Source organism: Carettochelys insculpta, chromosome 1 (genome assembly GCF_033958435.1).
Source record: "Carettochelys insculpta isolate YL-2023 chromosome 1, ASM3395843v1, whole genome shotgun sequence".
In the NCBI taxonomy this organism is placed as follows: domain Eukaryota; kingdom Metazoa; phylum Chordata; order Testudines; family Carettochelyidae; genus Carettochelys; species Carettochelys insculpta.
In genome coordinates, this window is record NC_134137.1 from 63408861 (window position 1) to 63433608 (window position 24748).

Consider the following 24748-nt stretch of genomic DNA (forward strand, 5'->3'; position numbering starts at 1 on the left):
ATACATCCTCTGCTTCTAATCTTGCCCACAAACATAACCAATTGTGCTAGTGTGCAGATACAGAAAGAGGCTGAAAAATTATAGCGATTGAAAGTAAATAATAATAATTACATATCCCACCTAAGGGCCCAATGGGGTAAGTTGCTGGCCGTTGCCTGCAGAGAGCTGATGTCCACAATTTCAACCAAACTCTTTACTGAACATGACTTCAGTGGGAGTGTGGGTGCTCAGTTCCAGCCCAGATCAGACCCAAGATAAGACCTGGCTCTTGCAATAATCATGCTATTATGGTTGGCAACATTGTATGACTTATGTCCCCTGGTGAGAATTTTAAGTGGAGAGAGCTCATGGTCATGAATAATACAATCTCACACCAGTAGCCCTACTCCAGCTTTGTCAAAGGCCTGAAAATCCAAGGCTGACAGTTCATAGAAGCTCTCAGGTGTCTGTGTTGTTATTATTGCAAGCACAGAGTGGAGCGCAAGTACCACATTGAAGTGGCTGTATAAATAGATGCTTTTAAAGCCAAAGTTCAGACACTTGTATCTGAGAGTGCTGTTTGCTAGTGAATGGTGTGGCTCAGAAAAGATCACAAAAGACATTCAAGTGACTATGGACTCATTCGTTGGACAAGGACTTTCAGAGAGACATACTGTGATAGTTCTTATTGGCAATGTTTCTGAGAAGGAAGAAGGAGAGGAGTTCCAATTTGTGAGCCTTTGTTGTTGTTGTTAGCATGTTGTAATGTTTAACATGACTGTCTGGGCTCGTAGGCTACATCTGCACTATGATATAATTCGAATTTATTAAAGTTGATTTTATAATACTGGTGTTTCTAAATTCGATTTTGAGCACCCTCACTTCCCACAGGCTCCCAACAAATTTGACACATTGCTTCCACACTGAAATCGGCAAACACTGACTGTTGCAGCAGTGCATTGTGGGAACCTATCCCACAGTTCCCTCAGCCCTGAATTCTGAGCCAGGAGCAGCAGCATTGACAGTTTCCCAGGTCCAGCAGCTTGGGGGACCCAAGAAACTGACAGCACAGCAGCCCTGGTCAATTTCCCATCTCGCACTAGTACAATAAATCCTCCATTTACTGAACTAATAGGGCTGTCCATTCTTCCCCATAGTCCCTTAAATGTGAGGGTTTACTCCCCCTCCCCACAGGCTCCCCCAACCCCAACTTCCTCCCCAAAAACCAACCTCCCTTAAACAACCCCCCATAACCCCCCAAAACAGTCCCCCCTCCCCCAAAAACCCTCTTAAAATAGAAAAAAAAAACCCCCTGACACTCACCAGCTCCAGTGGAAAAGCTGCTGGAGCTTGCTGGCTGGAGGTGCCTGATCACAGGTGGCCAACGGTGCCTGTGGGGTGGGTGCCTTCCCCTTGGTGCCTGGTCCTGCGCTGGCTGTAGCAGCCCAGCCGTGGGCTGCCCAGCCCTACAGCAGCTCAAGCTGCCCTGCCACAGGGTGCTTGGCCCCTGCCACAGGAGTTCAGCAGCCTGGTCAGTCTCCCAGCTCCCACTAATAGCAGGGAGCTGGGAGCCAGGTACAGCATGCACAGCTTTGTGGGATAGGTAAGGGATGCCTGTGGAGGCTAAAAATGTTTAGGACATGGTGCTTCCACACTGTCCGTTAATCGAACTTCTTGATTTAAGCTTGACACGATATCCATCAGGTAACTGTGATTTTGTAATCTTGAGATTAGTGCTCCCTAAACTGAGCTAATGGTATTTTCAGTGAAGACAGTGTCATGGTAATATCGAGGTAACTGCCTTGAATTTGAATTTATCTCATAGTGTAGACGCAGCCCTATAATGACACTGAAAAACCAATCGGGGGCTATAGTAGCTGTGCTTTCATTATGGCACTCAGACTGCATTTTGCTCATGTATTATTCATGTCAAATAAATAAGTGAGCCATGCACTAACTGAGTGAGGGTAAGGTAGTAGGCATCCTTCAGTCTGCATAGACTATGGATCGTGCCCTTTATAGTTTCAATTGATGACTTCATTTACAGCTTCTATTGTGACTATGAAGACCCACATGAGAGTGACAGTCCTTGCTGCATCTCTTGCAGATGTGGTGGGTGTCTGGCAAGTCCTTAGTGTGCTTTCTGTGCACTCGCTTCTCCTCTGCTAGCTGTCTGATCCTCATCTCACCCTTCTGAAGGCCCTTGTGTAACCCCTGCCTCCATCTGCTGCGTTCGTCTGCTAGTTCTTCCCAGTTATCCAGCTAGATGTCTACCTCTCTGAGGTCTCTCTTGCAGACATCTTTGTAGCGCAACTGGGGGTGTCCGGGAGGTCTTTTGCCAGAGGCTAGCTCACCATACAGGATGTCTTTTGGAATCCTTCCAACACTTTAATGTGATTGTCAGTGTGGACTGGTCTGATGTAAACAAGGGTATATGGTGAGGTGGTAAAACTTACAGATGAAGCAAAACTACTAATGATAGTTAAATCCAAACCAGATAGCAAAGACTTACAAAGGGATCTCACAATACTGGGTGTCTGAGAAAAAAGATTGTATTCCTCTATATAAATTATAAAGCCATGGTGTCATGATCATGAGGGTTAGCCAGCAGCCTGGGAGTAAAAGGGTTAACCTCCTTAACCAGGTGGGGTTGGCCTTTAGGAATGTAGGTAAGAATTGAATTTTGGCTCCTCCCTCTTCTGTTCTCTGGTCTCTTTTTCTTCTTTCCAGCCATGAGGGAGAGAGACACAGAATATCTCCCTCCAAGAAGAGGCCCTCCAATCTTCTGTAAGTAGGGTAAAGTTTAGATAGATCCATTGGGCTTTATTGTTTTATGGTTTGGGAAGTGGGATCTGATGTCTGTGCACTTTTTAGAAATGTTCTTTTACTCTCCTTGTAACTAAGTTCTAGGCCCATGGTGGAGAGTCCGCATGTGTTTTACTTTGTGACTCTTCCATCTAGTCATAAGGCTTTCAACACGAATATTGTTGTAATAATAAAAGTTCTTTTTTTTTTCTTTTTATTAACTTGGTATTGGTTAATGTTTGTGTTGTGGTTTCTACTTTTGGGACTGAGATTTCCCCAGTAGTCTCTCCCTGGTTTCTTTATTATCACTTGGGTGGTGGCAGCGAATTTTATCCCTAAAATCTAAGGTTTTTAGGATTTTTGGGGGAAGTTTATACCAAAACCTGGTAGATAAGGTTTTGGAGGTACTTTTGCTGGCCCCCACTTCTGCATTTATCTTGCTAGAGTGGGGAAGGAGCCATGACACATGGTGTGCCCACATCTTGAATTCTGCACATATGTCTAGTCACCCCCATTTCAAAAATATATATTGGTACTGGAAAAGGATCAGAAGAGGGCGACACAAATGGTTAGGGATCTACATCAGTTGCCATATGTGGAGAGAATAATGAGACTGAGATTTCTTCATCTTGGAAAGGAGATGACTATGGGGAAGAGTTAGAGGTCTATAAAAATCGTGTCCAGTATGGAAAAAGTAATCTAGGAAATATTATTTACTCCTTCTCGTAAGCCAAGAACTAGGGGGGCACCAACTGAAATTAGTAGGTAGCAGGCTTAAAACAAACAAAAGGAAATATTTTTTTTCTCCACAATGCACAGTTACCCAGTGGAACTCCTTGCCAGATTAAGTTGGGAAGGCTAGGACTATAGCACGGCTCAAAAAAGAGCTAGATAAATTCATGGAGGATAGGTCCATCGATAGCTATTAGCTAGGATGGGTAGGGAATGATGCCCCTATCTCTGTCAGAAGCTGTGAATGAGTGACAGAGTGGTTGCCACTTCTGTTCCTTCCTTCTGGGGTATCTGGCACTGGCCACTGTCAGAAGACAGGATCCTGGGCTAGGTAGACCTTTGGTCTGACCCAGTGTGGCTGTTCTTGTACTCTTATAATTGTGTTCCTCATTATTAAAGGGAAGCCAAGGCTTAAGAGTCATTGGACACGTCTCTTGTTCCTTGGGCTGAGAGTGCGGTGACACCAATGAATTCCTTATAGACCAGAGGAGGGGAACGCCCAGCCTGCGGCTTGCTGGGATCTAGACTTTGGGGCTCCCCTCCCCAGCATCTAGCTTGTGGCAGGGTGGGAGGTGGGGAGTTACAAGCCTTGCAGGCTGGGGCAAGCTGGGGTCAGATCCAGCTCATGGGCTGTGCCAGGGGCGTGGGAAAGTGGACACATGCTCCACATGACACCACAGTTCCTCTTCCCCCTCCCCCGGCTGGGGAATGTCAGCGTAGTTCTGCTGGTGGAGACCCTACCCCAGAATGTCTGATTGGCTGGAATTACAGCCAATCAGAGCAGTGGAGGGGGAAGCGCCTGGCAGCAGTGGGAAAAAGGTCCCTGGAGAGGATTTTCTCTTGTTGCTGCTGTTTCCCCAGCTGGGGGAGTGGGTGTCATTCGCAGCAGTGACACTTGGAGGTAAGTGCCTTCACGCCCCAGCCCACGCCTGCCCAAACCCGTCCACTCTGCTCCTGCACCCTTCCTACCACCCAGATCCCCACCCCCAGCCCACTCCTGTACCTTCTCTCCCACCCAGACCACCCACCGTGAACCTGCTCCTGCATTCTTCTTCCCACCCAGACCTCCAGCACCCTCCCCCAGGCCACTCCAGCACCCTCCCTCCCACCTAGGGCCCACATCTGCTTCCACATCTGCCCCCTTCTGCACACTGAACCATGATCCCCCCCCATATTTGGTCCCACCTGGGCCTCTGGAAGAGTTAATTTGGCCGGGGGAAGCCCTGAGCCTTAATCCTGGCTTCTCCACCCTCGTGCCCCTAGAGCTGGAGCATGGGAGGAGTGAGGTGTTTCAGTCAGGGGCCACATCAGTGACGGTTTTGTGGGTGTTTTTTTGTTTTTTTTTTGCTTCTCACTTTTATGTGGCCCCCAGTTTATTTTTCTGTGGGTCAGTAGCCCCTGGCCCAATAAATGTTGCCCACCCCGTTACAGTCACACTGTTTGAAGTAAGGAAGTGGGTGGATTTTAAGGTGGTGTTTTTAATTTAGAAAGCTTGAATGATCTGGGCTTTAGTTATGCCACGTAGGAGTATATTCCTTGAATGGTCCCATTGAAACCAAGGGACCTATTTGAGAAGTCAAATAGTAATCTAGATGAGTCAGGGTGGCAGAAGTAGGCCATCGGAAACCTAGTTATTGCCTTCTTCTTCTGTCCTACACCCTTCCTCTGTCCCATCCAATACTACTGTAGTTACTATCAGCTGGGGAGTGAGAAAGGTAACAGCTTGGGTTTATACTTGGTGGTGTTGCCTCTTAGGATATGAAGCCTAAAGACAGAAAAGGTCTTCCTTTTGGTTATGAAGTCCAGACTGAACTATATAAATGTTATACTCCAAAATATGATGGCGTCTTATGGAAAAAATGACATGTAATCTTAATACATATGCTCAAGGGACCAAATTCATGGTTGAACACGTAACCTACTGCTCCATAATACTGACCTTTCCTCTCAGAATATATTGAGAATGTATATTGGGAATATATTTGAGTTTCATACACTCTCCTTTAGTTAGTCTTAGTCCCCTTTAGTTATCTTCCTTTGGGACAACATTTTTGGTTTGCATTTACCTTTTGGTCCAGCAACACTGAGATGTGAAAGTATTTTTACGAACTGGAGTAACTGGAGGGATGTTTGTGAATGCACATCAACACTGACTATAGGAAACTAGCCTGAAAACATTTCTTCAGATCATTCCACAGGCTGGCTTTTATCTCTCATACTTCAGTCTCCTCTCTGCTTTTCTCTTTTATCTGTACGTTTCCTTTGTTTCCCTTGCATTTGTCCTTTGAGAATTTTGAATGAACCTGATATGATCCCTCTTAGCTTTGGTTCATATTTAACTGAAAAGTACTGCAAAGGGGACAGGATTGATAGTGTAAAGGGAACAGAACTTTCCTTGGGGGCCAGTCTGGGAGGGTGGAATGAACTCCCCCAGGAACTAAAGACAGTCACAATCTTCCACTCCAGGTGCAAGGAGCTTTTTTTCAATCTGCTCTCTGTAGCAACATCAGTATATAGCAGTGTATACATAAATTTAACACCCTCCCTTCCTCAGAACAGAACCTACCACTGAACACACAATTCTACCTCTCTGGAGAGGATGAGAGATTGAGTGACTGAATGACAGATTTTGGACATGTTGCTTAATGTACTGTGGGAAGGTGCTCAGACCCTGTGGTGATGAAGGAAGCATAAGAACTTGAATAGAATAGAAGGTGACTCAGGTACCCATCATGTTCTTGCAGTTTCTTCACTGTTCTGCTTGGGGGCAGCAATGGACAGCTGAGGAAAGTGAGTACATCCTTAAAAGGTATTTTATATTTCTTTATACCCTGTCAACTTTAACAGTGTTTACTTGGCTTTTATGGAAGGGTATGTGACTTACCACATTTGTGTTTTTGAAAATAATGAGGTTTTCATGTAGCTGTATACTTCTGATGAGTCATTAAATATTCTGTCTGATTTTGTAAGACTTAAGGCAGATTTCCTGTAAATGAAAGAAAATAATTTTGCTTGTCTGCTCACAAGTGATCTGTCACCATTTCCACATTCACAGTTATCTGTACAGGCCTCCCTTTAACACCTTCAGTTTCCGTAGTTCTTTGTGTTGCACAGCGGGTCTCTGAGACGTTTTTGTACTTGGCTTGTTGGGCTCCAAGAAAGATAGAGAGTTTGAATCTGGTTTTTTTCCCATTTTAAAATTGCTCACAGAAATGGCTATTTAGTGCATGTTACAACTTGCTTTATAACATCCTGTGATAGATGTTGCAGTGATTTTGTCTGGAGAAAGGGAAGGTTCGGTGTTTTGAAGTGGCTTTGTTTGGGAGAGGGAAAGAGAGGCAGGTTATGCCACAGCAAAACTTGAAGCTTTTGTGTTGAGTAAGGGATCAGTAAAAATGGAATCCAGACCTCAGGTTTTGGTCCGTATATTCATTGTTTTCATTTGGAAAATATTGCTGTGAATGTACAAGTTATGGTTTAGTGGTTTGTTCATCTTACAAAATATAAATTCTTCCTGTACTATAACACAGTATTTTAATTTTTAATGTACATTAGTAGCATTAAAAAACACTAAGGAGGGAAAAACAAAAGCAAATATATAGTCACCTTAATACGGTCTCTTAAAGCAAAAACCTTGTTCCTGGTTTTATCCCAATACTGGGGCATGCTGGCAGATGTAGGCTAGGGAAGAATTAGGTATTGTAGGTAACTGAAGCAAGTCATCCTGAGAAAGGGGCCTGAATATATAAACATATTCCTGCTTTCTTCAGAGCAGTGAGAGACTAGGGATGAAGAGGAGTTGCTGACAGTCTTGTAGTTGAAAGGAACTGATTGACTGAGGAGAAGAAATTTGTTAATTTTGGGACTTGGTGGTTTATTTGGACCTTTTGTGTTTATTTGAATAGAGAGCTTGTATCCTGAGACAGGCTGTTCTAGACTAGCTGGGAGACTCAGATATGGACAAATCTTAAGAAAGAAAAACAAACCAAAAAAACAAAACAAACAAACAAACCAAAAAGACCCCAACCAAAACAAGAGACCGTGTTGAACTCCTCAATTAGCTGTCCTTTATCTTGAAAGAAAGTAGCCTTTGGGGAAAGTAGATGAGGGGGTTTGAGATGAGGTCTGAGTCCCATTTCCATTTCTGGAACCTGATGCTGGAGATGCTGGTAGAAGACCTCAGCAGAAGTCAAGGGAGAAGCTGTCACAGAAACACCATGCATGATAAGTAATGATCAGAGTAGATTAGGAATGTGAAATAGTTTGGATCACTTGCTAAACAGGGTTCACTTAAATGTAATTTTAACACAGATAGACGAATGCAAGGTCAGACGTCTATGAATGAAGAATACAGGCCACACTTATAGGTGGGGGAATTATATCTAGGAGATCAGTGGCTTGGAAAGGGACTGAACTGTCATAGAGGATAACCAGCTGAACATGGGCTTTCAATGCAATGCATGTGGTTATAGAGCAAGTGCCATCTTACACATTGCTATGAGAGTTACATCAATTATTTGAGATCTCTGAAACCTGCCTTGTGGTGAGAGACTAAAGAAGCTCAATCTATTTCTTTTGCTTGAAGCAGGGGGCTGGACTCGATGACCTCGTGAGGTCCCTTTCAGCCCTATGACTCTATGAAAAGGAGAGGCATCTGTCCATCTCGGCATCTGTCCATCCGTCCCACTGTAGGCAGTGTGAACATTCACCGACTGCAACCCCTGTAGCCTCTCCCACTTCCCTTCTTCCTATAATACCTCTGTGCTTCCTCTCCCCATGCCCTCCCACTGCCCCCCGCAGTTTGCGCCAGCTGTCTCCTCGCAGGTCCCACTGTAATTATTGTGGACAGTTCCCAGGATTACACCTCTGTGCTCCCTCCCCCAGTCCCCAGCCCCTCCCACTGTCCCCCTGACTGCAGCACCCCCCCGGCTCACCACCAGCCTGTCTCCTTGTGCATCCCACTGTAGTCAGTGTGAACGTTCCCTAGCGCCCCAGTGCCTGTGGCAGGAGGGGGGAGGGGTGACTGGTGCTTGTGGCAGGAGGGGTGCAGGGAAGGCCTCCCAGTGAGGAGGGGGTGCAGGGAGCACCATACAGAGGGGAAGGTTGGGTCAGCTTATTGAGCAGTGTTGGTGGAAACATGGGGGAAGGGGAGTACACACCCCCTAGGACTCCTACCAGCCTCCTGTGGGGGGGTCCAGTGTGCAGCATCCAGAGCAGCCCCACTCCCGTATGGCCCCAGGCTCCTCCCCAGGTGGGTTGGCTGCCAAGGCACAGTGTCTCGGCTGGGCTCGCCCCTGCCACTGGCTGGGAGCAGGGACTGTGAGTTCCGGCCACAGCGGGCCACTACCAGAGCAGGAGGCTGGCAGCAGTCTGTCCACAGACAGGGCAGGGTCTGGCCACTCAGAGCCAGGATAAAACCTGGCCACACATGTTCTCTTCTTCTGTCGCCCTCAGCCCATGCCCACGGAGTTACCGCAGGTAAGTCTCGCCCGGCCGATGCGTTCAGTGCCGGTTACCTCCCCACATCCAGAGAGATCCCTCCCCTGCCAGTGCACTGTGGGGACCAGACTGGCTGCCTCACCAAGCCAGGAGCTCGCTGGCTTTCCCCATCGCCTGACACAGGGCCTCTCGATGCTGCCTCCACACAGGCAGCAGTTGATGGCCCCTCCTTAGCTGCTTCCCCAAGTGAGCTGCTCTTTGCGCCCTCTGTTCATCAGCCAGGTGTTGCCTCTCTCCCCTTCTGAGCTAGTCCTCTGGCCTGACCCTGCCCCACTATGTATATCCATTTTGTAGTTTGTATCTATGCTGACATGCATGTCTGCAGGTATATAGATATACATTTTACATACACACATACTCATTTTCATTTTATGTTCTGTAAGCCAGTCAGAGCAATGATTTTACTTAACGTGCTGTTTTGTACAGTAGCTAGCACACCATTGGCACTGTCAAAGCAAAACTATATACGAGCTGCTCGGAGAGGAAAGGTCCTGTAGATAAGCACAATATTACCGTAAATGTGGGGAAAAGGGTGCAGCCTTGTTTCAGCCTTCAGCTGCTTTTGCAACGAATGTCTCCTCTTTGTTAGCTGGTCTAATGCTTAGATTGAGGCTGAAATAAGATTGACGATAGGACTTTCTTGCAGCCTTCCCAGTGACGATCCCACAAGAAGACGGAAACTTCTGTGAGTGCTGAAGTTTATTCTATCTTCCTCTTGAGTCCCAGGCTGGCAGTCTTCCATGCATAGCTTGCAAGAATGGCTATGATTGAGTGATCGAAAAGACAGGAACCAATTTTTTTTCCCCCTTTTCATAAGCCCAGCTGAAATTCTCCGCGCGGCAATAAACACAAACAATCAAAATGCCTGTTGGAACACAGAGCCTGGTTTGCCAGGGGCAAACAAGCCATGTTTGAGCTACCGGAATGACAGCAAAGTACCAAAAGGTATAATTTGTCATATACAGAACATCAAGCTTATCCTGAGAGGCTTTCTTTGGCTTTCATTTCAGCCAACTTTGTTCAAGCCAATGACTGCCATTTATTTTACATTTGTGCTTTTTACTTAAAGTTATATTTATTTTCTCCATTCTGCCGCCGCGTGTTTCCAGGCACGGGAGACAGTTGGAAGTGTTCTCCTCGGAGGAATACAGGAGTGCACCAGAGCATTGCACAGTGCTTTCAAGCATTTCCAGTCTTTGGTGTCCAGGGCCTTCCTGCCTGAAGCCTGGCCACACAAACCAGGAGAAAAGTGATGGATCTGCTTCAGCAGGTGCACATACGCAGTGCAGGGTCTCTTTGTGGTAGGGAAGTGAGTGGCTTGTGGTCTGGGTCAGAAAGTTCATGGAACTAAGAACAGTTGCTGTGTGACTCTTTCTTTCCTAATTCCTTTCTCTGCTCTTTGGTGGATGAAAGGGCCAGATTTCCCAACGCCGCCATGCTGGTTTGGGAATAGGTGGCCATTTGCATTGGTTTACTTCTCCCTCTTCCTGCAGACACCATCTGCCACCTTAGAATATAGCTTATTTCCATTCGGGTGGCCTCCAGTCCCATAAGCATAGGTCTGCAAATTTCTGGTGCAGCATAAGCATCAGCTGGCTCTTAAGATTCAATGGCTGCAAAAGTGCTTAGTTCAGCTTTATAGCTCACCAAAGGATAAATCTTCCCATTCAGTGCGATGTAGAGGGATGACAAATAATGCAAACATCTGACCGGCATAGATTGCTGGAGTCCCAGCAAAACTCTAGCAAGCCTTCTCCCCATCCTACTCTGGTACTTTCCAAACTTCCATCTTCTCCAGTAGATGGCCAGCTTTAAAAGAAGACATTGGGAACCATTAATGTTGCCTCTGAAATAAATGTCTCCACTTCACTGGCCCAATTACACACTTAAAGACATTAAATTAAAAAAAAAAAGCCCCATTATTTCTTGGTTCTTCTCCTGCTAAAAACATGCTTCTTTCTTGGGGGCTGCATGTGTCTGAGAAGGAGAATAATGAAACGACTACTTTTCTGTAGTGCTGAAAAAGTATTTATCCCGTGGCCTTTCACCAGCAAAGTTCTGCTATGTGGGTAGATTATTTTTAACCCCCCCACACCCTTTGAAAGGATAGAAGACATACAAGGCTGCTCTTGTGACTGGCTTGGCAGGGCCGTTGGCCGAGGAGGCTGAACCCATTGTGCCTAGAGCCAGGACCAGCAGCCCAGGGACAGTAGACGCAGAAGGAGAAGGGTACTTGAGGACCTGCTTGTTGGCAGTGACTGGAGGAGCCATGAGTAGTTTGACTTGATGAGAGAACAGAAGGAACAGGCTGTTGAGTGGGAGGAATGTTTTTTCAAGAGACGAGAGACATTACGCACCTAGTGCCTGGAGGAGGCTGCATTATACAGGGGACAGGAGTTTGCTCTGAAGGACTGGGAGCATGTCCTGTTGCAGGCCCTGGTACAGGTGGTGGTGGAAAAGATTCCGGGCCTGCCTGCCTCGAGCAGTAGCCACTGAGAGTGTCTGGGAGCTGAACTATCCTTCTCCTTCAACTCCTACTGCATCTGCTGCCTGGGATGCTGCTGAGATGGAGGAGGCAACCCTGCCAGCAACCAGGGGAGGTGGGGAAGGGACGGGAGGCTGCAGGGCTCAAGGCACAACGCCCTGCAACAGCACCTCCAGCGACTCGTCGGGGGGTAGGGTGGGCTGCGAGTGTGCAAGAGGCGAATGATGAACTCAAGACTGTGCTTGAATCTAGCATGTCTCTGGCCCCCAAGCAAAGTTCAGGAGATATACCTGTTTGTCTTCCACCTGGCCTGGGGGAAGAGGAGATCAAGGTCAGGGACCCAAAGTTGTAGACCCTAACATTTTAATGCTCTTTGGGGGCATCCAGCTTTATTTCATATTCTTTTTTTTGTTCTGAGTTATGCTAAGTTCACCAGGTTCCTTTGGGCTGGGATACAAGGGTGAATTTTTTGTAACCCCCCCCAGTCAGTGCCTTGAACCGGATAATTCCCCAGGGCACTTCTGTGACTGGTTGATGAATCTAACCAGAGTGTTAACCACCAGTGTCTGCAGCCTGACCCCTTGGCATTTTCTCTAGGCACCTCAGCGCACAGAGATAATTCAGCATCATTCCAGACTTCAGGCTGATTTGTAAAATAAAACTTAACATGGTCCTGTTTTGAGAATCAGTAGGTTCTTAAAAGCTAAAATGTGGTGATTTTAACGTTTAATTCCTGGATCTACAGGCACAGATGGAGTTACTTTGCATGTACCCCAAAGAAAGGAACCCCGGTTCTCAATATTGGGCCCTTAAATTTTGCCAGTTATTGACAGGAATAGAGAGGGCAACCAAACATCTTCAGAGAAAACTCTCCCTGACCTTCAGGGAACTCCCCTGTCTTCAATTCCGTATGCTCGCTCCTCTGTCTCCTTGCCTCTCAGTCTGAGAGGGTGGACCCTAACTGTGCGTTTGTACAGCCTTTACAAATAGTTGTTCTGCACTCCAACTGACTGCCCAAGCAATAATATTGCTTTTCATTTTAGGTGACAGGGATACTAGATGATATGTACCCCCTGCTAAAAGGCAGCAGATGCAGAGGCGCCAGGCCCAGGCTTCTGAGAGTCATATCTTTGGTGGCCAGCTGGAATGCAGTGAAAGGGGTCCTAAGGCTTTTGGAGCCTGCAGGACCCTGACATGGGTAGGGGGATGTCACTGCTAACGTGGTGGGGCCAGGCCCTTCGGATCTCTGCTTGGACATGCAGTCTGGAGCTGGGAGATCTCTGAGCACAGACTTTGTTTCCATATAGATAATTGATCACTCTCAGTGAGAGAAGGCTCCAGCTGCTAAAAAATGTTCTGCCTGCTGCCTTCAGTAGGGTAATTTCCCACATGCTTCCTGGGGTCTTGCCTTTTTATGGCACGACCTGTTCAGTTATCTTCCCGCAGTCTGTCGCCAGGGCCTCGTGTGTGCAGTTAGCCAGCATGTAATAACAACCCGCTTGGCAAGCAGCCACTCTCCTCAGGTGCACCATGTACAGCATCTGTCTCATTTTGTTCACACCGCCTGCAAACCTACCTAAGTCACTTGGAATACCCAGGCACTGTGTGATGTTCTGTGATTGTTTCACGGCTACTCTGTGGGAATGCCTGCACTGCAGGTAGACTCCTCCAGCTGGCCCTTGCTAGCTGACTCAAGCTCAGAGGTTTAATTGAGGTGTAGATGTTCAGGCCTGGACTGCCTGGGCTCTAGGACCTTCTCCTCTCACGTGGTCCTAGCACCCAATTAAACAGCGCCTCAGCCTGATCACCCTGAGCCAGGCACAGGTGTTTAATTGTAGTAACCCTAACCCTAGACATACCTTGTGATAATAGCGATGATAACATGATAGTTGGTAGGAATTTCTGGTATTAGCTATGTCTGCCCTGTGCAGTTAATTCAGATGACTGGCCTCTGGGTCTGAACACCAGCATTAGCTTACCCTACCTGTGAGTATTCACACTGCCTGGACCTTCCTGCTTTACTGTGTCCTCCCTGTGTCTGTACTCACCCCCCTACGCCTTGGGGCATATCCCATGGTTCTTTGCATGGAGACGGGCTTTCCTAGTGAATTGACAGAACTGCAGGAGAACTGGTCCGTCCTTCCAAGCAAATTATGGTAAAGGGATTGGAGGGCTACCTGATCGGGTGAGTAGATGTCCCATTTTTAAAGGGACAGTCCCATATTAATGCCCCCTGCAGGTGTCCTGACTTTTTTTTAAAAAATGGGCCAGTTGTCCTGTATTTTCTGCCTTTCCCCTCCCATCAGTACTGGTGGGCCCTCTTGCTGGCCAGATTTTTGATCACCAGCTGCCCATCCACAAGTGGTGTGTGTGTGCGGGTGGGGGGTGGGGGGGGAGTCCAGTGGCTGATGGGGCTGGGAGTGCAAGGCTGGTGGTGTGGCCCAGCTGCAGCGTGCAGGGCCACAGCTCCCTCTGCTTGTTCCTCAGTGCAGTTCCTGCTACAGAGCCAGCAGGTTCCCTTCGCCCCCTGTTCCATTTCCAGCCAACAGTGGCTGCTTGCTGCAGCAGCTGGCGAGTGGGGGCGGGTGGAGGCCAGTTACGTCACCTCTGGCGTGTGGACGCACCCTCAACATTCATGTATCAAGTGTTCCAAGCCCTCAGGTGCATAGGGAAAAGGCTCAATGCACGATCGGAGTGTGTCCTTACGGCTCAGAAAGCAGACACCCAGAGCATACCCAAACCGAACTGTTTATTCCTTTCATCTCATTATTTTAAGCCAGTCTGGTGACTTTTTTATTTGGCTCCTGAGTTTGGGCTGCCTGAGGGCTGGCTGTGAGAGGGACAACGAATTTTGCATTGATATGGCATCTCTTGGAGACTAAGTTTCAATTTTGCTCTCCCAGGGAGTTAAGGAGGAGGAAGCAGGTGGCAGGAGACTACAGAGTTAGTGGAGGTTGGTATAAATTCTGGCTGACACAAGTGGCGTATAGGCACAATATTTCTGTTCCTGGGTAAGTAACAGGTGTCTTTGTTCAAAGACGTATATGGCCATTTAATGCAAGGGATGCTGATGTTTGACTGGCATGCATACCATGCACCTGGGTTTTCCTGCCAATGACCTCCTTTTTGGTCCTCCAGGCTCCATCCAGACAGATATCTGAAATATGAAGAATTTTGCTGAGAATCTATAACAACTTCCATGGAAGTTGTCGCAAAAAAGTCTGCCAAGAAATACTGGCTGTGTTGGACCTCCGGTTGTAGAAGAATCCCCTAGTGCAGCATTTCTGAGACTGGGGGGGTCCCACCTCAAAAGGGTGAATGCAGGAGGGTCACTCATAAGGTCACCATATATTTGGGTTTCCTGTCCATGACCTCTTCTTTAGTCCTCTGATCTCCATCCAGGCAGGCTTTGGAAATATGAAAACATGATCATGATTGTTCCTTGCCTTCAGAGCTGGGTGGCTGGCAAGGCAGCTGCTCTCAGCTGCCTAGTCTGGAAAACATTGCCAGTGCCAGCAGCAGCACAGAAGCAAGGGTGGCAATAACTTAGCTTACTACAATTCCTTCTGTGCTGCTGCTGCTGCTGCTGGTGGCACTGACTTCACTGTTAGGATACTGCTCTTTCTGGCCACCCAGCTTTGAAGGCAGAAAGATGGCATCAGCAACAGCACAGAAGGACAGGTGACAATACCATGCCACTCTACCCATCCTTCTGTGCTGCTGCTAGCAGCAGTGCTGTAATCCAAGCTGGGCACCTCACCAGAAGCCATTGCTCTGTGACCACCCAGCTCAGAAGGCAGGCCCAGCCCCAGCGCAGAAGGAAAGGCGGCAATAACGTGCCACGCCACCCTTTCTTCTGTGCTGCTGCTGTCGATAGCATTGTCTTCTGAGCTGGGTGTCCTACCAGCAGCTGCCACTCTTTCATTGCTCAGCTGGGAAAGCAGGGCTGCCACCAGCACTGGCGCAGAAGGAAGGTGGCAGTAGCAGAGCGCTGTGCTGCTAGTAGTGGTGGCAGACTGCCTTGCACCTGCACTCCCTTGCAGTCCAGCTTAGAAGTTAGAGCCACTGCCGGCAGCGGCAGAGAAGGAAGAGGGGCAGTACCAGAATGTGCCAACCTTCCTTCTCTGCTGCTGCTGCTGCTGCTGCTGGCACTGCCTTTCTAGCTGCCCACGTTAGAAGATAGAGCTTGACAATGCCCAGAGATGGAAAAAATACCCCAAAAGCTACTTGATTAAAAGTGCAGCTGCTTGTTGGGGGGGGGGAGAGGGAGAGAATGTACTTAAGTACAAGTCACTGGTGTCCCCCCGCCTCTGGAAAATGACTTGAGTACAAGTAAACATGTGTCACATCTTGATTGTACTCAAATACCCAGCAGTGAAAGCAGCTGCACTTTTTCTCAGGTAACCCGTGGGGTACTTTCCCCACCTCTGACAATGCCACACCAAGCTGCCCTTCCTTCTCCACTGCTGCTTGTGATGGTGCTGCCGTTCTGACTGCCCAGCGCTGCTGCCAGCGACAGCAAAGAAAGAAGAGTGTCAATACCATTCAGTGACAGCCTTCCTTTTGCGCTTCTGCTGGCAGTGGCACTGCCGTCTGAGGTAGGCACCTGGCTGGCAGCACCCACTGTCTGGCCGCACACCACCAGTACCAGTGCAGGAAGAAGGGAGGCGATACCATATCATTCCAACTTTCCTTCTGTGCTGCACAGCTGCTAGAAGTGACACTGACTGCTCTGCTGCTGCTCAGATCCAAAGGCAGAGCTGCCACCAGCAGCAGGGAGGATGGCAGAGAGGCAATACCACACCCCACTTCCTCCTGTGCGGCTGCTGGCAGTGGCGCTGCCATCTGAGTGGGGCACGTGACCAGAGCCCACTGCTTTGTGGCCGTCTGGCTCGGAAGGCAGCACCATTCATAGTAGTGCAGAGGGAAAAGTGACAATAATGTATCAGGCCTCCCTTTCTTCTGCACTGCTGCTGGTGGCAGCGTTGACTTCTGAGCTGGGTGTCCTAGCAGGAAGTGCCAGCCTCCAGCCTGTAGCTGTGGAAAGCAGCGCTGCCCCAGCAGTGGCGCAGAAGGAAGGGTGGCAGTAGCAGACCATGCTGCCTTCCTACTGCGTTGCTGACGATGGTGGGGTCGTCATCCAGGCTGGGTGCCTGGCCAGTTGCCACTGGTTCCCAGCCACCCCTCTTAGAAAGCAATGCTGCTGCCAGCAGTGGCAGGGAAGGAAGGGAGACAATACCGCACCGGCCACCCTTCCTTCTATGCTGCTGCCAGCAACAGCACTGACCCCCCCTCTGCCCAGCTGGAAAGAAAGAGTCTCCACCTGCACTGGCACAGAAGGAAGAGTGGCAATAATATTCAATGCCACCTTCCTTCTGCACGTCTGCGGGTGGTGGTGCTGCCTTCTGAGGTAGCACCTGGCTAGTGGTGCTCTCTGACCACCCTGCTTGACAGGCAACTCTGCCACCAGCCGTAGTGCAGAAGGAAGCATTGCAAAACCACGCCAGGCTGCACTTCCTTCAGCACTGCTGCTGGTGGCAGCGCTGATGTCTGAGCAGGGTGGCCAGAGAGTACTGGCTGCTCACAGAACACCCAGCTGGGAAGTCAGAGCCACCACCCTCAGTGGCACAGAATGAAAAGTGACAATACCATCCCATGCCACCCTGCCTTCAGTGCTGCTGCCAGCTGTGACACTGGCATCCGAGCAGGGCACCCAGCCAGGGGCCACTGCTCTCAGGCCACCAGCTCAGCAGGGAGCCCCAACACCACCCCCAGTGCAGAAGGAAGGGAGGCGATACCATACCAGGCTATCCGTCCTTCTGTGCTGCTGCTGGGGGCAGAGTCTCGGATGGGAGGTGGTTCATTTCTTCAGGCATCCCATTGCCTGGCTTCTGTCAGTGTCACTTTTCCATTGGCTCCCATTTCCCAGCTGGGTTTCCTTACTTCTGACACAGCAGCAGTTTGTAGAGCTGGTAAACCCCCTCCCCACCAGCTGTCCAATGTCCTTAGCAGGTCGCTGATGGACAGTTGTAGCTAAGCCACCGAGTTCCCTCGTTCGGGGAACTGAGCTGAGTTCTAATGGAAGGGAGGGAGAGGGAGCTCCATCAGCATCCTCCTATCAGCTCCCAATCTCCCGGGGCCAGGAGTCTCTACCCCAAGTCCCTCTGCTGGAGACACTGGGGGAGGGGGGCTAGAGCTAGACCCTCAGCTCCTTCTGTCCCCCAGCGATCCTGGAGCCCAGGGTTGGGGGAAGGGCCTTCCATGAGGACTTGCACCCCCATCTGCTCCAGGAGGAGGAGAAGAGGCCCAAGGCCAGGCATGAACCTGGCTGCACCAGGGTTAGGAGCATGGTCCCCTTAAAGTCCCGGGACCTCCACTGAACCAGGAGAAGATGAACTTGGCTCATTTATCTCATGCCCTGCTCCAGCTCTGCCTTCCCAAGGGGAACACACCCAGCACAAAGGCTACCAGAGCCCGCCTGCCTACACCTGGCATTAGGAAGCCAGAGTCCGAGCTCACTTACGTCAAATTCAGAGAGGACGATGGTGAATCAGAATGGGGCTCTGCTGCTCCTTACAGCCTTTGCTCTCTCCTAGGACTCTCTGGATATGATACGTCAGCTGGCACATGAGGCGGGGGGTCAGGAAGGAGGCAGGTCAGGATCAATAGATGAGTGCGCATGTGCTCAGGGTGGAATATCTGATTAATTATGGTGCTTGTGGAGGCGATTGTCACTATTTGTCTCTCCAGGCTGGGACAATGTTCAGTATCTGGGCTGATCCCATCCTTTCTGAACTCCTGATTCATGAACAGCTCACCAGGAGGGCAACCTCCAGGCCTCTCATTGGCTCAAAAGCCTTTGGTTAGAGGAAGGGAATTACTGTGAAGACAATATCCACACACGCCCCCCCTGTGAATCTCAGTGCCAGTAGGAGAGAAGAACTGATTCCCTTCAGACCCAGCTGGTCTTCTAGGAGGGAATCTGTGACTCTTCAGTGACAACCTCTCCTGGATCTCACGGTGGGAGCAGGGGAGGTTGGACAGGGGATCTGAGGCTCTCACAGCCAGCCGGGAGCCTGACTTGAAGTTGGGACCTCTGGAGGTTAGTGCAGGAGCCGCTACAATTTGAGCAAAAAGCCAGCTCCCTGGCTTAAGCCCCTCTCAGTTGGCTGGGGCACAAAGCCCTGGCCTGTAGTGCCAGCCGTGGGATCACCAGCCAGGTGTTGGGAATAACCCCTGTAGTGATGTGGCTGGGAGCCAGCTGGGGCATGGAGCCCTGGTCAGAAGTGCCAGGTGTTGGGAATAACCCCTGCAGCCCTGTGGCTGGGAGCTGGGTGGGGCACAGAGCCCTGGAGAGTTCTCGCCCCCCGCTACCCATCCCCAGGCTTAAAACCCTCTCAGACCCCTGCCCCCCACCTACCTCACATGGCAGTTCTGCACTGCCACTGCTGACCCCCCACTGCTCCTTTCCTGGGCCACTGCTGCATCCTCCTCTGCCTGCCTCCCCAGCCCTCCTACTCCCTTCTTCCACCTGCAGTGCAGGTAGTTCCCTACCCTGCCGCACTGAAATGGGACTCATTTTAATTGGTTAGGGTAGGATCCCTCCTGATGGCTGTTAAACCAATTAAATTGAGTTTCATTTCAGCATGGCAGGGCAGGGACTGGGAGCCAGAGGAGGAGTCAGGCTGTAGCATCAGGAGTCACAAATGGCTCCTTAAAGAGCCACATGTGGCTCAGAGCCACCCAGCTGGCGACCCTTATCAAATCTAATTGCAACCCATGTCTGGGTTGTGACCCATAGGTAGGGAATCTTCCATAGGTAGGAAGATATCTTCCAGCAAGTCTTCTGGCAACAGATCACGTCCACTCACAAAAGCAGATCAAAAGAAACTGTCAACAAAGTTCTAATTCCTCATCATGGAGAGGCAGAACACTGTTGGTGGAAGTGCTGAGTTTTGTCAACAGACAAAATACATTTTGTTTGTAGATACGCTGTGAGTTTTGTTGACAAAACTCACTAGAGTAGATGTAGCGTGATTGCTGGGAGGCAGTGGAGACTCAGCAGAAATCCAAAATGATGGCCCAGGTCACCACAGGAGAGGATCACTCTCTGAGCACTTTCCTAACCCCATCTCTTTGTGAGGGCCCTCACAGTGACAGCAGTCGCACCCCCCATCACACACACCCTTTGTTGATGGAGGGAGGGAGGAATAGCAAAGGGGGAAAAGAAGCAGGAGAAGAAGAGAAAAAGGCAGGGAAGGAGGAAAAGGGAAGCCTAAAAGGACTAATCCCCAATACCCTCCGTGGTTTTATGGGACAAAGTCCTTGGTAGGAAATCACCTTACCTAGTGATTTCTGTGCCTAGAATTCAGCTGGTACCAAGTGGATCAGACTGAACAGATTCCAAACCTCTCTGACATTATGCTTAAAATCAGTAGTTAGGGAACTTCAGTGAGGTTCCTCTTCATGCTCACTTACATCAATCCTAATTCTCCCTCAGTCCCCCAGGAGAGACCCAGACAAAGAGCCTTTCTTCTGCAAAGCCACAGGAGTCTCTGAGGTGCTCCAGCCTTACCCCTCAGCCCTGCCTGGCTGAAGTCAGGGTCTCTCTGTGAGGGCACCACCTCCCCACCACTGTCCCCCAATAGCCTGAAGTCCTGCAACAGGCCTTTGTGATGTCACTGCTACACCTACCCCTCCCTTATTAGACTGATGTCCTGACACTGGCCAGCCTCTTTGGAGGTTTGAGTGGCTTTTCATGGATCATCCCATTTAACGACAGCTGAGTCTGGGATCAAGCTGGCTGCACAGTAAAGCCCCAGAGGATGCTCCCTAGGGCTGCAGGGTGGGTGTGGCAGCTGGGTGGAGCAGTGGGTAGGGAAGCAGGGAGGGTGGAAGGCAGGGCTGGTAGCTCTATCAGGACCCTGCAAATGGTCCAGAGCATGACCACCACCTTGACCCAGGCCTCCCACCACCAGGCCAGGCCATCACAATCCAGCGCCAGCCGCTCCCTCAGCAGGTGATTTTATTTGCGGAGTGTGGTTGTGTACGCATCAGCTTGAACATCCTGACTGCAGCAACAGTCTCTCTGGCCATGGTCCTGTCTGGGCACTGGTGGTGAGGATGGCTCGGCCCTCTTGGCTGCCGCTGGTGGACTCCCTGGCTCTAGGAGCTGGCTGGGGCTCTCCCACCCCTTGGATGGCACAGCTGTAAGATGAAAGGGGAAAGAGAGACAGCAAACCAATCCCGCAGCCCAGCCCCAAGTGTCATGGCCCCCACCCCTATGGGCAGCAGCCCCTAACCCTGGAATGGGAGACAGGGATGTCCTGGGAGCAGTGGCAGCAGGTCCTGCAGCACATGGACCCTGTGGGGCCTTGAGAATGGGACTGACCATAGCAGACCCCCTACTCCCTCTGGGGCACAGGCTAGCAGGCAAGGAGGGGCATCCAGGTACACAGGGGTCCCCGTATGGGTGGCAGGTGAGCCAGGCACAGCCTGGCCCTTCCTGCCCACCCCCCATGCCGGTAGCCTGCAGTGCTGTCCACAGGGGTGGGTGCTGAGCGTCACATGCTGGGAGTGCACCCCATGGTGGGGCATCTGGGGTCAGGCTGTCACCCATGTGGCTGGCCGGCTTCCAGTCATGTGAGGCCAGTCCCCCCCACCTGGGGTTTGCGGTGCACTGGGCACCTCCCAGAGGGTCTCTCGATGATGTCTGGGGCTGCGCAGCAGGTCTTTGAGCTCTGGCTCTGTCCAAGAGGGCACCCTCCTTTTGATGGCTGGGGCAGGCTCCTGGGACCCCTTGGCTGGCTCCCCAGGGGCCCCCTAGGGATTGTGGGGTGGCTGGGCACCAGACATGGAGCCTCCAGTCGCTGCAGGCGTGGTTGAGAGGGTGTGCTGCTGCTGGGCTCCTGTCCTTGCTGCCAGCACGCTCTCAGTAGTAGGTATTGAGGGTAATGAGGAGACCATGCTCTGCACTTCCACCCGTCTGCTGTGCTCTCTTCCATCACAACACCGAACTGAGGCCTCTAGGAGGAGATGACAACAGGCCACACACGTTCATGTTACTCGCATGAATAGGAGATTCGGCAGTATATCTTCCTCATTGGCTTAGCTACTACAGCCCCTAAGTGTGTCTGCACTGCAGTTAAATGCTCACAGCTGCCATGAGTCAGCTGACTCTGGCTCAAAGGGCGCAGTCAGTGGGGCTGGTTAACTGTAGTGTAGATGTTTGGGTTCTACCTCGAGACCTGGGCTCTGGGAACCTTCAGAGGGGAGAGTCCCTGAGTCTGTATGATCCCAAGTCCAAACACCTGAACTGCAATGAGACATCCCCACAGTCTGAGGCCCAGGTACCTGAGTCAGCTGAAGGGGGCTAGCCATGGGTGTTTAACTGCCATATAGCAATAGCTTATGGCTCTTTTCACATTACAATGTTTAATTGAGTTGGTAACCAGTTAGCAGCCTCATTTGCTCTGATTATGGCTTTGACCACATACTCTCCTTGTTTCCATGGCAGCTAACAGCTGTCTAGACTGGAACATGATTGTCCTCATTATGAATAACTACAAATTACCACTGTAGATGACAATGGATAGTCATTGGGCCAGGGACAGAGTGCGAGGATGACTCTGTTGTGCGAGGAGTGTTGAATTGTTTCTAAAATGTGGAACAGGAGAGACAGTGCTTTGGACTTTCTCCTGCAATGTAGGAGCCCAGGTTCAAGTCCTTTCTCCACATTGCTGGGGGACAGGGGGACAATTGAAAGGGGGCATCCAATGTTCTGGGTGAGTGGTATAAGGGAGGTCACTTTGTCCCCTGAACTGACTCCTTTTTTGATTTGATTAACTGGGAAATTTGATCTCCCTTTAACCCCAAATGAAACTTTCTCTGGAATTTCCAGCACACTGACAAAGCCATTATTTGCCCAGTGCTGCTGTGGGATTGCTTGTCAGGAGAGATGAAACTGGTGCTGTTTAGTCTTATTTGAATTTCCCAAGGGAACCTTCTCCAAGAAATAAAATTAGTATATAGCCACCCTACTGCAAACCCAGTGAACACTTACAATCACAATCCCTTGTTCAAAAGAGAAAAAAATAAGCACTCTTTGTTATGGATTCCTTTTTATTCTCTTATTTTTTCATTGCATTTATATTCCAGAATGATAGCAACATGTATCTCACAAATACCTTTGTAGATAAAAACATCTGAAGTGAGGATAAATTAGACATGTAATTACAACTGACAATTTGCATGTGTCAATTATTGAAACTGCAGCTACAATCACAGTAATTCTGTATTCAAATTAGGTGAGCAAATATGTAGGTATTTTCCCTACAGCTTCTAATCACGTGATAGGATCTCTGAACACAAGGTGTGTTTTCTACTCTGTTATTAGTCTGCATTTTTATAGCTTTTCATGAACAATGCCATACCTGCATTACCATTGCAGTGCCTGAACCTCCTTGTGTAGGTGGTTAGAGAATCCCCAGCCTGCATGCTGAGTCCAAAGGGGCTCTCTTACATGGTATCCTGTGTTTTGATGGCAAGAGACAAATTCAAGAAAAGGAACATTCAATGATAGTGAAAGGGCAAATTTAAAACTGGCATGTGCCATGCAGTGAGACAAGGATAACAAACAAGCCATTTCTCATTTGTTTGGTGTCTTTAAGCTAAGAAGGTGTCTGGGGGGAAGGAAGGAATCCAATGCACTGCCCTCAAAACACAGCCCCCCAACATCTGAGACAAACAAGCAGAGAATCTTCTGCTCTGAGAGAGCATTAGAAAAATAAAAAGTTTACTCTGTTGGCAGCAGTATTCAGATCTTAGTTACTCCTTAGTCTTCCTCGGTGCTGCAGATCCCCATCTGTGAAGTAACACTTCTTTACCTCAGAGGGAAGGCATTAGTCCTAATAGAGCAAAGACAGTGAGATGCTCTGATACTACTGTAATGGGGTCATATATGTACAGTAGATAAACAGAAATGCAGGGGAAAGGAGGAGGATGGAAAGCACAGTGGATCCAGGTGATCTGGATGCGGGGGGGCAATGTGTAATGTGAAAGTCACCTCATCTGTGAGGTAGAGATGGGATGTGTGCTCATCTCCTTCCCCTCCATCTTGAGCTTCAGGAAGGAAATGTCTTTGATACCACATCCGTCTATTTACTTTTTATCGTAGATGCCAAAGTACAAGCAAGACAATGTGCTAGAATATATTTATCCAAGTATGAGAGACCTTAAGTGCAAACAGGCTTTAAAAGATGGTCACAGCCATGTTCATAGGTAGATACCATGGCAGGAACCACATCACTCCTAGGCCCCAGACCTCTGCTCAGTCCTCAGTCCCACAGTGTGGGGCCCACTCTTCTTCACCCGGCGTCAGGTTTTTGTTGCCTGGGCTTGTAGGGCAGCAGGTAGGAGCCCCTTATTTGAACAGGCTGAGTACCCAGTCCCTCAACAGCCTTCAGCTGAGCCCTGAGGTTACCAGGGGCAGGGAGCCCCAAATGCTCACTGCAGGAGCTACTCACTTCTGCTATCTTTGGTGTTGCCGTTATTTGCCTACACTATTCCCTAACTTTCTTCTGGCTGTTTAAACCTGCTTGCTCTCCCCACCCCCACTGGAAAGCAGGGGGAGGGGGCTTTTTTAAAAGGTGCATGGCTGCCTCAGGTGGGGACAGCTGGCCATTAATCGTTTTAGGGCAGCCTCTTCCCAGCTCCTCTCACTCTGCCTATGATGATACCAGATTAGTTGGGCTGTCTCTGCTTTCTTAGAGCTGTCTCTGGCCTGATCCTTTCACAACACAAACATCTGGATCTTGACAGTACCATCAGCTTCTAGAATCTTCTGCTCTGCTCCCTCTAGAGGTAAAAATTAACGCTTTAGCTAAAGGAGCGTCTTGATGTGAATAGACTAGGGCTGAAGGCCTCATAGTGATCCATGAGAGCATTAGAGTGACTAATTCTTGTGTGTCATGGTATATGTCCAGAGGAGATCTGGAAGACAGTTTGCCCCTCATCTCCCAGTATAAGTTTGTACAACTGGATGGGCATGCAGAATGTCTTGTTTGTGTATTGTGTTCATCCCCATGGGCATCTTTGCTTTAAAGTGTAGGCCTACTCTGACAAGTGACTGTAAATATGGCATCCTGGATTCTGTGTTGTGTCTCAACTGCTTTGGATCAAATGTGCTTAGCCTACAAGTAAAAAAAAAAGATGATGTTCTAAACAGCCAGTCCTGCAAACCCAGCCCAG